At 27.4% G+C, this 13,782-nt stretch overlaps 1 long non-coding RNA gene across 2 annotated transcripts; it reads right to left on the reverse strand.

Moving 5' to 3' along the window:
• Positions 1-3,221: 3,221 nt before the first annotated feature.
• On the reverse strand, positions 3,222-4,962 carry LOC131641497 (uncharacterized). 2 transcript variants are annotated; one of them, XR_009295558.1, is made up of 5 exons: positions 4,683-4,962; positions 4,425-4,565; positions 4,259-4,324; positions 3,804-3,926; positions 3,222-3,669 (listed from the first exon to the last, which is right to left on the reverse strand). It is a non-coding gene; the product is annotated as an uncharacterized LOC131641497 (long non-coding RNA). The 2 variants fall into 2 exon arrangements; XR_009295557.1 differs by having other exon boundaries at positions 4,425-4,962.
• Between the last annotated feature and the right edge of the window lie 8,820 nt (positions 4,963-13,782).

Consider the following 13,782-nt stretch of genomic DNA (forward strand, 5'->3'; position numbering starts at 1 on the left):
GGAGCGTTGTTAACAGTAAGGGTGCAGAACTTTTGGAGATGGTTATCATGGATGCTGCGGTGATTTTTTGCATTTTTCTTTAATGTTTGATTTTTCATTATTAAAAATTATTTGTTGGTATTAACCATGTTTTACTTTTGTTGTTAGGTGATCGAATTCGAATTTTGATTCGGGCTGATCATACGGATAAGTGGAAATCAAGAATTCTAGAAAATATGACTATAACCAACAACGGTACTGTGTTTGATAACGATTATCAGTGGAAGCTGTGTGATCATTCGAAAAAATTCGTATTTCTTGGTGGTACGACCTTGAAACATATGGATGTTCAAAATATTCCTCCTATGAAGTATTATTTCAAAGAGTTTGATGAAATTATTGGAGGCAAATGTCATCTTAACAGACTTGAAGATAGAAAAAAGTATTAACAACGATTTTTTTATATGAATCTATTTACTTATAACCTTTTTTATGTAATCTCTTATGCAAATGTTATAGGTGTTGTACATGAGATCAACAATACGCAATCAAACACACCAGAAAAGAAGACATTTGTTTACCCTAAGTCTGAAAGATTTGAGGTAAATTATTCTTCAATAAATTGATTTTCAGTTTTTTGTGATGAATATTAATGTTTCAATGTTTAATTTTCTTAACTAATTTAGTTTTATTTTTTAACATCTTAGTGGTAACATTATTAACTGCACATTATGAGAGAGCTATGGATCTAAGTTTTTGGATTATTATAATGACTCAAATAATAATAGCGGTGTTATTGTTATCATACTAACACATGCAATGATCAAGGATTCATAGGGTTTGTTTTTTTTTTCCTGTTTTTTCCTTTATCATATTTTTTCAACAATGTTGTAAACGGTAATTTTTGCTCTTTTTTCTCTATGTCTTACAGAAACTCCTTCTGAAAGTCACTGTTGCATCTGTCCTATGCACTCCTTCAATTTGTTCATCTTTTGTTTTGCTTTTATTAATTCACCATGTTTTTATTTAACCATAAAATGAGTAGAAAATCTGCACTCCTTCCATTGTTCTTCTTTGTTTTGCTTTTATTAATCCACCATGTTTTTTACTGAACCAAAAAATGAGTCGAAAATTTGACTACATATGGAGAAAATGAACTGATGTTAACGGTGGGTGAACACCGGCAAGATTTGAATCAGTCATTGTCAAGAATGTCGATATGGTTTGTGACTTGGTTGGAGCTACTCAATACTTAAGAACCAAATCTCCAACGTAAGTAAACATGGAGGCAAACAATTAACAAACTTTAAAACTGATTTTCTTTGTTTCAATTTTATGCTGTTAAAATTTTATGTTTTTTTATAAGTCTCTATTTTCAATATTTTCATTTATCAGATATGTGTTGGTGAAATTATCTCAAAGTGTCTTTTGATAGATTAAAAGACATAGATCTGGGGTCTGAACATAGGTGGGAATTATCCCTTAGCATGTTTATCAAACTGTTTGTGTGGATTCCATGTTTTCTGTTAATTGAAATATGTTTGCTTTTAAAAAAGAATGATTTCTAAATCAATCTAAATCTTAAGTTTCAAAACTGATGTTTGTTTTCCAAAGCAAAATAAATCAGGTCCTATATATTTCATAGGATCATACAAATTTGATTCATTATACTTTTGAATAAAATAAAGTTAATTTAATATTAGAATAAAGTTAATTTATTTATTTTTTAAATTATTAAAATAATTAGAATCAAAGTTAATATTAGAATTGTGAATCAGTAAAATAGTATATTCAGTAAAAATATATATATATATATATATATATATATATATATATATATATATATATATATATATATATATATATATATATATTATGTCATATTCATTTAAAATATTAAACAAATATTTAAATAGCATGTCCTTCAACTATATATGATAATCTTTAGTATTAATGATTGTTTATAATAAATTTCAAATAAAATTATAATAATTAACTACAATTATTTTAAATCTTGAGAGGAGAAAGTAATAATTTTTTTAAAGCAGCAAATGATAATTTTAAAAAAATTATATAAGATGAAATATTGAGAGAGGAAAGAGATTATTTAGAATAAACTAGTAACAAACCCGTGCGTTCGCACGAGTTCTGGTACGGAACGCGCATTTGTTTCAAATGTATATATTTTTATTAGAAAAATATCTGGTACTTGTGAAAAAATAATAATTGAATGTATAGAAAAATGTCTGGTACCCGTGAAAAAATAATAACTGAATGTATAAAAAATGTGGGGTACTCGTGAAAAAATAATAATTGAATGTATAGAAAAATGTCTGGTACCCGTGAAAAAATAATAATTGAATGTAAAAAAAAAATTCGGATACCCGTGAAAAAATAATAATTGAATGTATAGAAAAATGTCTCGTACCCGTGAAAAAATAATAATTGAATGTATAGAAAAATGCCTGGTACCCTTGAAAAAATAATAATTGAATGTAAAAAAAAAGTCTAGTACCCGTGAAAAAATAATAATTGAATCCATAGAAAAATGTCTGGTACCTTAAAAAAAAATAATTGAATGTATAAAAAAATGTCCGGTACCCGTAAAAACATTTAGATCAATAAGATTTTTTAATACAAAAATTGTTAAACATCATTATATATTTTAATATTTCATATATTATCTTAAATCATTAATTTTAAAATAAAAATATTAGATAAATACATAATTTAAAAACAGTATTTGTGTTTGAGTTAATATATTATTTTTATTAATTATACAAAAAATATAATAATCTTTGCGTTTATACGAATTTTGAGTTTCTTTTTTTCTGAGAAACTTTTTAGAACGTTCTAAATATGTCTTCAGTTCTAAATATGTATTCAAAATAATCATTCAGAAATTCACATTAGTTTAACCGAAGGGACTAAAATTATATGCATAACAATTTTGTAGGGATTAAAATGAATTATTTTTTAATAGGGACTAAAAATGAAAGTTGAGATATTTATAGAAACTTAAAAACTCATTTAACCCATAATAATAATATTAACCAATATCTATTATTTACAAATCCAAATCACATTTATTTACGTCAAAACACACGATCCAGAATTTTTTTTAATAATATTTTTTACTAATATTTTTCCAAAAAATAGTGTTCTAATTTTTCCAATTATATTTACTTTTTTAATAAGAGCTCGAGAGAATAGAAAATAAATAAAGATTAAGCTGATTTGAGTTTGAGAAGAAAGAGGGAACTAAAAAAAACTAATTAAACAGCTAAATCATTCTGAACTTTTGTGAATGTAGTTTAGTGTATAACAATACTTCAATCAGCCATGGACTTTTGACTTACAAAATTCATCAAATACTTCCCTGGATGATGACCAATCAATGAACCATCAATTTCAATATTAAAAGAAGAAAGCATCCATGCTTATAATAATGGCAAAAGATAGAAACAAACACTACACCACCATGCATTTGTTTCAATCATTTGGATGCCTTGAGGCATGGTGATTTGGCCTGGCTAGTTTTTGAAGACATAATACGCAACCGACTCGCTATTTTTGTGAAAGATGGCCTAGGTGCTAGATTTGGTGCCCAACATTGCTCCATCAGCGTCCTCCATTCAAGATCACAATAATTCATAATTGTTTGTCTTAGTGTGTTGTTAACAATTCCACCTGCATAAACATATACCCGACGAAGAAAGTGGTTAGCTCAAATTATCAATGAGCTTTGGTTAAAGTCGGTATCAAAAAACCAAAACATATTTGTAGCAAATAAAGTGATTAGTTTAGACACTTCAAAATTCTACCTTTTCTGAGACCTTGCTGCTGCTACCATTCAGCAGCTCCGCTGCCATCCAAGGTAGAGTGCCCCGCACCCCACCAGAAATTAAGGTATTTCGTTTAATTTTAGACAAACCAAAATCACCAACCTGAGAAAGAAAAAGAAAACAAATTTTCTCAGTCTTGTCACATCATATACCTTAAATGTACAAATTTTAAAGCTCGTGGAAAATAGAGCTGCCTGCAACAAAAAATCATGCCATGATTCATAGAGTCAAATTTGTTCGTTAAACATGATGAATGATTCATCATCATACACTCTTCGTGAGAATCTACTGCATAATTTCATCAAACACTTGGTGGGCATACTTGAAACTTGAATAAATCAACAATAAACTAAAATACTCCTATATTAAATTTATTTGAGCAAGATTGAATTACAGTAAGCATACCCAATATTGATTGCAGTTTCCATCTTTACCTGTGTCAATACCCAGATATTTAGCTTTGTTTAGCCATGAACCTAAATTCACTTATCTTCTACCTCCTGAAAAGAAAGTAGAATCTAAAAAAATCAAACAACAAAACCAAAAGTAAACTAACAATATTATAGAAATAAAAGCCTAAAAAATTTCATCACTTAATACCGGAAATTTGCGAATCCCGACCCCCACTCGTTCCTCACAAATTCGTCACCGCCGCCGGAGTAACCTTTTGTCCTCCGCTCCCCTTTGCGCACCACCGGCGCCGCCGATTTTCCCCAAATTTTAATGAGTATCCGTAAAAACCTATATTGTCATTAAGAGGAAGAAGAAAGAACATTAAGAGGGAGAGGAATATGCTATACTGTTGTCTTTAACATCTTGAATGATGAAGCAATGGTAGATGAAACAACAATACCAAACCTGAAAAGTTTAATAATATTTTCAGGATATAGCAAAATTTAAAGAAAAAATTGCCGTTTCCAAAGAAGATGGAAAGGTTGAAGACGGAAGATGCAGAGGTTGAAGATGAAAGACGGTGGAAGATGGCTTAGTTTTCAAAACGGAAGATGGGTTAGAGATAGCAAAGATAGTAGAGAGATAGCAAAGAGAGTATGGTAAGAGAATGATAAGACTTGACTAAAAGTAGGGAAAAGATTATATCTGTGTATCCAAGAAAGATACAAAATAAAAAATTTGGAAAAGCTTGTATTTAGCTTTGTTCAGCTCAAACGTGATAGCAGAACATGTAAAGCATAGCAAGCAAGTTGTCCACGTGGAACAATATGGGAGCATGGGGGCAAATCAGTATTTTCCAGATCAGTTAACTTTCTTATATTATAGATTATAATGAATGCATTAAATTGTGTAATTGTAAATTTAAGTGGTGTACTCAAAATCAAAAAAGGTAGTAATTGGCAAAGGAGAGGGTATCAAATTAAATTGAATTTGTTGGAAAAGGTAATTGGCATAGGAGCGAGAGTATCACGTTATATTGAATTTGTTGTTGCAGATTTATATCCCTTTCTTGTTTTATTTATCATTCTAATTTTTGTACTAATTTTAGTATAAAATATTATTATTATTATTATTATTATTATTATTATTATTATTATTATTATTTCAGAACTAACTCAATTAAACAATTAACTAGACGTACACCCGTGCGATGCACGGATAAATTTTATAAAATAATTATTTATGATTATTATAATTTCATGTAATATTTGGAATATAATAAAAAAATTAAAATTAATAAACATATTAAGGAATGTGAAAATTGCAACACATCTTTTGCAATCTATCTTTTTCAATAATATTATTAGTAAAATAATAGTTTTAAAATACTTCAAAATATATACTTACAAAATAAACATAATCAAAATTTAGTACACAACAATAAAATTAAAATAGAAAAAACAATAGGAGAAAAAAACAAAAGTAATCACAATAAAATTTAAAAATAGAAGAAGATATCAAGTATGTAATAACAACAACTTAACAAATTACATCTTATAAAAAATAATATTTATTATCAACATAATTTAAAAAAAAAAATAATTTGTTTATAAATAAACATGATTATAACCATTGTCACATATCATTGGATGATGGAATTAGTGAGATGAGGTGGCGGGAGATTATAGAAATTAAGTAACACTCTACATGTTATTGTATTAATACTTGTTATTGTACTATTAGAGTCCCTTACTTAGCAACAAACATGATAATTTAAGTTAGATTTTACATCTAGATCAAACGAAGACAAATTAAAACATAAATGATTTTATAAAAATTATTTTCTAATGGCTCAGTATGTACTAATGATTAAAACTAAAATATTATAATATTAAATAATAAAAATAAAGTAAGAAAAATTAAAATAACAAAGTATGTGAATATTCTTAATCTATCATTTTTTAGAACTCATCTCTTTTGTAAACATCTTTATAAAAATATTTATGATGCTTCAAAAATTTTACCTACACAATAAATATAACTAAAAATTTATAAAATTAGAAATAGAAGAAAATATAAATAAAAAATAAAAAAGACACAATAATAATGAAGTAATATTTTGTGATTGAAGAATATTTAGTGAACTATATTTTTAAAAGTTTAGTAATCAAACTCAAAATCTGGTGTTTTGATATAAGTTAGAAGGTACATGAGTGTTTTTGTAATTCGTATCATTGTGTCTTCTTTCTTCCACACTATCTTCTAGCTTAGATATGTAACAAAACTCCACTTTTCAGCACTACCACCAACTTATAAAAGAGGAGAAAACCAACATAAAGAGACCAAGGATTTGTTGAAATTTGATGACTATTATTGTATGAGATGTCCAGCAGCGTTAATTATTGTGTGAGATGTCTAACAGCCTTAGTATGCACATACATGTACGTCTAGAAAATAAAATTATTAGAACAGACATCATCATTTCGAGTTCTGAAAAGAACACAAACCTCCTTTTTTTAGTTTATGAAGTTCTTGCATTGAGTGCTCTAACTCATCTGAAGATCACATAAGAAAGCACAAACAAAATAAATGTTCCACGATTTATTTTATTTTATTTTATTTTATGAGAAATTTGTCAATGCTCACATTAAAAACTCATAATGTTCACAATCGTTGCGTTACCTCATCATTGATGTCATCAGGAGAATCTGATGAACTATTTTGATTTATAACAATCAAACTGCAGAAAAATCCGACAAAACAAATATGTGCAGCATAAATCAGTCAAAAAAAAATTATATCAATGAAATTATATCAAATTGATGTGAAGGAAAATTGAAAGAGGATATCTTACTCTATGTTTTTCCTTGACAACTCTCTTTTAAGTTCTTCAAAACTTTATGATAATAAATAAAAAATGGCATGAAAGCTTTGAGAGAGGCTTATCACGTGGCTAGTAAGTATATATAGCAAGGATCCACATTTAATTTTATTTTATAACTACTTGTAGTGGTGGGGTTTCAAGACCCATGTTTTATTTTTAATTTAATTATTAATTAATTAATTAAAATATTTGGCATAAAAGCTTTGGGAGAGACTATGTGGCAAGGATCCACGTTCCATTTTATTTCATAACTACTTGTAAAGGGGTTACGTGACCCATGTTTTATTTTTAATTTAATTATTATATAATTATATAAAATATGGACATTAATTAATTATTTAAATTTTTTATTAATTTAAATTAATAATTAAATTAATATTTAATATTTAAGAGTAGTGGGCATTTTTTATTTGTAACGCGTGTCTTCAATGGATTAGACATTAATTGCTATAATTTTTTAACAATAATAAAATAAAGATACAATTATTATTATTATTATTATTATTATTATTATTATTATTATTTATATGATATTATTATTGTTATTATTATTTATTGATAAATTGTTATTGGTGGAAAATTTGGTGGGAAAATTTTGGTGGGAAGAAGTTGTTTAGTGGACATTTTTTATTTGTAATGTGTGTCTTCAATGGATTAGACATTAATTGCTATAATTTTTTAACAATAATAAAATAAAGATACAATTATTATTATTATTATTATTATTATTATTATTATTATTATTATTATTATTATTATTATTATTATTATTTATATGATATTATTATTATTATTTATTGATAAATTGTTATTGGTGGAAAATTTGGTGGGAAAATTTTGGTGGGAAGAAGTTGTAGGATTATAATTTAGTATGATTTTATTTGCGTGTGATGTGTTATTAACAAGTTATTTTTATTAAATATTTTTTGCCTCTTTTTAATTTTGTGATGATCGTTATCTATAAAATCAATTAAAAAGAAAAAAAATTAATTAATTTTTAAACCTATAATCATGATGTAATTAATTTATTAAATTAAATTTTATTTTCAAATAATTGAGATAAGATTAATTTAAATACCTAAAAATTACTAAAATAATAAATTTATTAATTAGTTGTCAATTCACAAATATATTCCTGATTAATATTGATATAATTAAAACTCGGATTTTAATGTAATATTTGCTCTGGATACTAACGCAGAAATTGGCGAAACTATTATTCACTTTATAAACCTTTTCATTTCCCAACTTATTAATGATGTTGTGACTCAATTTTTGAATTTAAATTAGGGTCTTGCTAACCAGTGCCCTCAGGGCAATGGTTAAGCATTCCAAAAAAAATAAAATATTTTATAAAAAAATTAATATTTCAATTTTTAAGGCATTAGATATGTAGATTACCGAGATAAATTTACTATTTTAAAAGTTTTAACCATTGCCCTGAGGGCACTGGTTAGCTTTTCCCTATTATAAATGAATTTCACCGGAGAGGTTGATTACGATTGATTATGATTTTCTCATGTAAAAATTCTACGGCAAGTTTGATTACGATTTTCTCATGTAAAAATTCCACCAAAATAAAGTGTCGTAATCATCGTTAATACGGGAGACCATTGTCGGCAAGTTTGATTACGATTTTCTCATGTAAAAATTCCACCAAAATAAAGTGTCGTCCTCATCGTTAATAAGGGAGACCATCTGACAATCCAATAAATTAAATATGATTTACTATAAATATGATTACGAATTTATTTTTTTTCATAAATTAAATATGATTCTTCAATTCATTTATTTCAATAAAAATCCTAATTACACACAATATATTTCAATTCATTTATTTTGTTTATCTTATATATTGAGATGAAAAGAGTATAAATTAACAATATACAAAATACATGCAGCCTTTTAAGTTTTAAATCTATTACTCGAGAATTTATGCAAAAAGAATTTTAAAAATTACCATAATAATATTCAATAAATTTATAATTATATGATTTACATCTACTAAAAAAACAAAAATAGATTTCACAAATTTCTATATTATATTAAAACGCACGGGTAGATGATAATTTAATTATTTCATTTTTTCCTACTAAAACATATATTTTCAATACACCAAAACAAAACTACTTAATTTATATATCTTAATCATTATATTTTCAATACATCATTATATTATATATATTTACTGTTTAAAGAAACATTGCGCGACTCGTGCGTATGCACAAATCTCAATATTTTATATATAATATTAATTATAATCTTTTTTTATTATTTATAATAAAATATAATACATTTATATATTATATTTATTCATGATTTTTTAACATTCGCACGGGTCCTTTACTAGTTACAAACCAAAAATAAGTTCTTTTAAAACAAATAATGTTTTACAAATGAGATTCCTTTAAACACTTAGATGAAACACAATCTTGTGAAAATCATAGGGATTTCTAAAAGGGGCGGTGAATTCGGATCTAACGGTAAACTATGGTGTGCGGTTGGTATCTCGATGCTTTGTTCCAATGTAGAGTGTATTCACACACTCTGACGTTTAAGTTAACGGGGGTCGAAAGTGATAGACTTTTTAAGATTAGAACAATGAATACATTAATTTTGTGTTTTTGTTAGACTTTATAATGATATTCCAGAGTTTTAGAGACCTAAAACCTTTTGCTTGCGAATAGTTGTCAATAAAAACATATGTCAGAAATAAAAACATATGTCAGAAGATCTTATATTTGTATCATTAGATGATTTTGCTTTTATTGATTTTCCATTATCATATGTCCTCCTAGCATGGGCGGATCCAGATACTATATATTAGTGTGGCTAAACATGAGAAAGGATAAATTAAATTATATTCAAAATAAAAATAAAATTGTTTAATGAAGTATATTTACAGTGAAAATCGTCTGCTATCTATTTTTTGAAAATGAACTAAAATAACATCATTGTTAATCTTCACAAACTTCACTCTTGAAAAAAAAAAACGGTCATTTAACAATTGATAACTCATTTTATTACATAGCTTGCTCTTCACAAACTTCATTGTTGAAAAATACGTTATACACGCTTGCAGTTATTCCCGGTAAGACTAAAGTCAACTTCAATAGCTAATAAACCATGTCAAATGTGTTACACTTATTTGTATCCATAAAAATCTAAAAGTCCTTATAAATTTGCAAATTTTAGATCAAATTGAACATTCACCCCAAATAAATAATTGACACGTCGAACTATAGTAATTGACACCTTCATCTTTTTTTGAGAAATGAAAAGAATCCCTACTCAGTAATTAGATTAAACTTGGAGTAAAATATAAAATATTTTATTTAAATAAAGTAAACTAATTTTAAAATAAATTGGTTAAAATGTTCAAATCTCCCTTTAATGATGACAATTTTTAAATCTCAGTATTTAATATTGATTTTTAATGTTGTAACAAATTAATAGTATTGTATTATATATATATATATATATATATATATATATATATATATATATATATATATATATATATATATATATATATATATATATATATATATATATATATATATATATATATATATATATATATATATATATATATATATATATATATATATATATATATATATCAAATGAGAGTATTTTTTTTAAATAGAGATGAGAGGAAGAAATATCAACCATTGAATTAATCAAGAGAGAGAATGTTAATACATTAATAAGGTTATTAATAACTACAAATGATTAATAATTAGAAAGTCATGGTATTATCATAAAACATATGAGCAATATTATATTTTTGATGATTTATTACAAATATTTTACTTTAGTGTTACGAATTTATTTCGAATGCTCATGAATTTATTTCGAATACTCATATCAATATATCATTATTCTAAAATAGGAAGAATAAGTAATTTTTTATTAATACAGAATAGAAAATGTGATACATTATTGGGGACAATTTAAATGGTTGTAATTTGCAATAAGTTAAGAAATATGTTACCCTTAGACTATTGTGCATATATAAAAATTCTATCTCTTCAAAGTTCACACACATTAAAAGCATGTAGTTTATATTGCATAAAACACATTTTAAGTTTATTGCTTATACCTTATAGTTTATAAGCTCGTGTCTTTAGAAAAGACTGGTTTAGTAACCATCATTTTTTCATAAATTTATAAATTATTTTTACTTATAAATGTTTTATAAGTTAATTTATGTAGCTTATAACTTAAAGCTTTTTAATTTTTTTTTCTATTTTATCTTTATTATTTGAACAGAAAAAACAAGTGAATACTAATAATATATTTTTAGATATTATTTTATGAGTATAAATTAGTTCAACTAGTATTTAATTAAATACTACAAATTCAAGTTAATTTATTTTCTATTAAACATCATCTAATTTAAAAGTTATCTGACTATAAATTTTCCCACTAAAAGCTAACTTATAATCTATTTATTATTATTATTATTATTATTTTGAAAAACAAGAGGGCCAAAGCCCAAACACAAAAAAAAACTACACTACTGTCATTCTAGAGATAGCTAAACCAATGGAATCTTTGTTAAGAATATCCTTGAGAAAATCAGGAGCTTCTTCATAGAATGTTCAACCATCCTTCAAGGTACGACCAATTTTTGCTAGCTCATCCGCAACACAATTCACCTCTCGAAAGGAATGCTCAAGCTTTACAACATCATGTTTGGCCATTAAGATACGAATTTGACAAATTATGGACAAATTTGAATCTCCATTATTATCGTTTTGCATGATTGCATTAAGAACTCGTTTGGAGTCTGTGTTAATAATAACTTTCCCAAAACCTTTAGCGGAAGAAAGCTTGAGGCCTTCATAAACTCCCCACACTTCAACCATAAACGCATTGCACGCTCCAATAAATTTAAAAAAACCACACACCCACTAGCCTCTATCATCTCGAATAACACCCCCGCAACCCGAGTGTTTTCCGGCAACACTAGAACCATCCACATTGATCTTAACGAAGGACGGACAAGGCGGAATCCAACTAATCTCTTCCACCAAACTCTGATTACTCATAATATCATGTTGCCAAGTCATGGTTGTAGCATAATCTTGGCAGCGCTGCATTATACTATGTGCAGCATAAAACGGTTGAGTATGATCTTCCACATGAATATCTTTATTCCTCCAATTCCAAAGAGCATGACAACCAATGGCCCAAATATTACACCAATTATTAATAGCTTCACTTACGATCAAACTCGCACGAATCCAATTATGAAGACTACCTGCAAAAAAGATATTCTGTAAGTTAGTTGGAACTAAATTATTCCACATCTTTCTAGCTATCGGGCAGTCCCTAAACGCGTGAATCGTGGACTCGCACACATCTCCACAAAATTGGCAAGAAGCATTTCCTATACCACACAAACTCTTTCGATAATTAGTCATTAATCTATCGTGAGTTATCAACCAAATGAACAGCTTCACCCACTCTGGAACCTTCAGATTTCAAATATTCCTCCAAACTTCATTATTTCTGCCCTCATCAGTATCCTGCAGATTCTGAAACATATGGATGGCCGAAAAACAGCCATTTTTTGTCCCCACTATACACATTCTATCTTTAGCCTCCTGGTCCAACGGCGGAAGGACAACTTTAATAGCAAAGTGCAAATTATCAGGAATCCAACTATTCAACAGAGTCCAATTCCAATCACCATTTGCACTAATTAAATCACAAACTCTAGCATTATGTAAATCACAAGGAATGTCTAAATCGTAATCTGCAATACTGTTGCCAGCTTCTACCCAGCTATAATTCCAGGCATGTATAGATTCTCCATTGCCAATACCCAAATACTCCCATCAAGAAGATCAGTCATGAATTTAACTATGGCTCTCCAAATGTAAGAATCCGTAATTTTGCTTTTAAGGCCAGGATGATAGTGATTCATTTGGTATTTGCTACACAGGACTTTACACCACAGGTCTGAGGAATGGTTCAAAATTTCCCAGCTTAACTTCATGATACAAGCTTTGTTCATAAGCTCAAGGTCACGAAGACCCAAGCCTCCACTATCCTTTTGACGAATAACAGTCTCCCACCCAACAACATGAAATTTCTTCTTAACATCGGTATCGCCCCACACGAAATTTCATTGTAACTTCTGAATTTCTTTGATACATGCTTTAGGAAGAAAATTTGTCATCATAGGATAAACAGGAATAGCCTCGATAACATTCTTAGCTAGAGTAATTCTACCTGCCATGGACATACTTCTAGCTTTCCATCTAGCTAGCTTAGAAGAGACTTGATCTATAAGGTATTGATAGTCTTGTCTTTTGATGGAATTCCCACTTAAAGGGACTCCGAGGTTTTTTCTAAACTTTTTTGTTTCTCGGTATCCAGAGAGGTGTAACAGTTTCAACCGCACATTCTTTTTAACATTATCAGAGAAGAGAATACAAGACTTTTCTCTACTAACTTCCTGTCCAGATAATTTGCAAAACGTATTCAAGGTATTGATAAGAAAATTCATTTGGTCTTCATTGGCTTCCCCAAAGAGGAGGAGATCATCCGCAAACATTATATGAGAGATGGTCAAGCCCTTGGAACCTAATTTTACACATTTCCAATTCTTTTTGCTAACTTCATGCTCGATGATGTGAGATAACTTATTCATGCATAAAACAAAAA

Source organism: Vicia villosa, unplaced genomic scaffold (genome assembly GCF_029867415.1).
Source record: "Vicia villosa cultivar HV-30 ecotype Madison, WI unplaced genomic scaffold, Vvil1.0 ctg.003781F_1_1, whole genome shotgun sequence".
Lineage (NCBI taxonomy): Eukaryota > Viridiplantae > Streptophyta > Magnoliopsida > Fabales > Fabaceae > Vicia > Vicia villosa.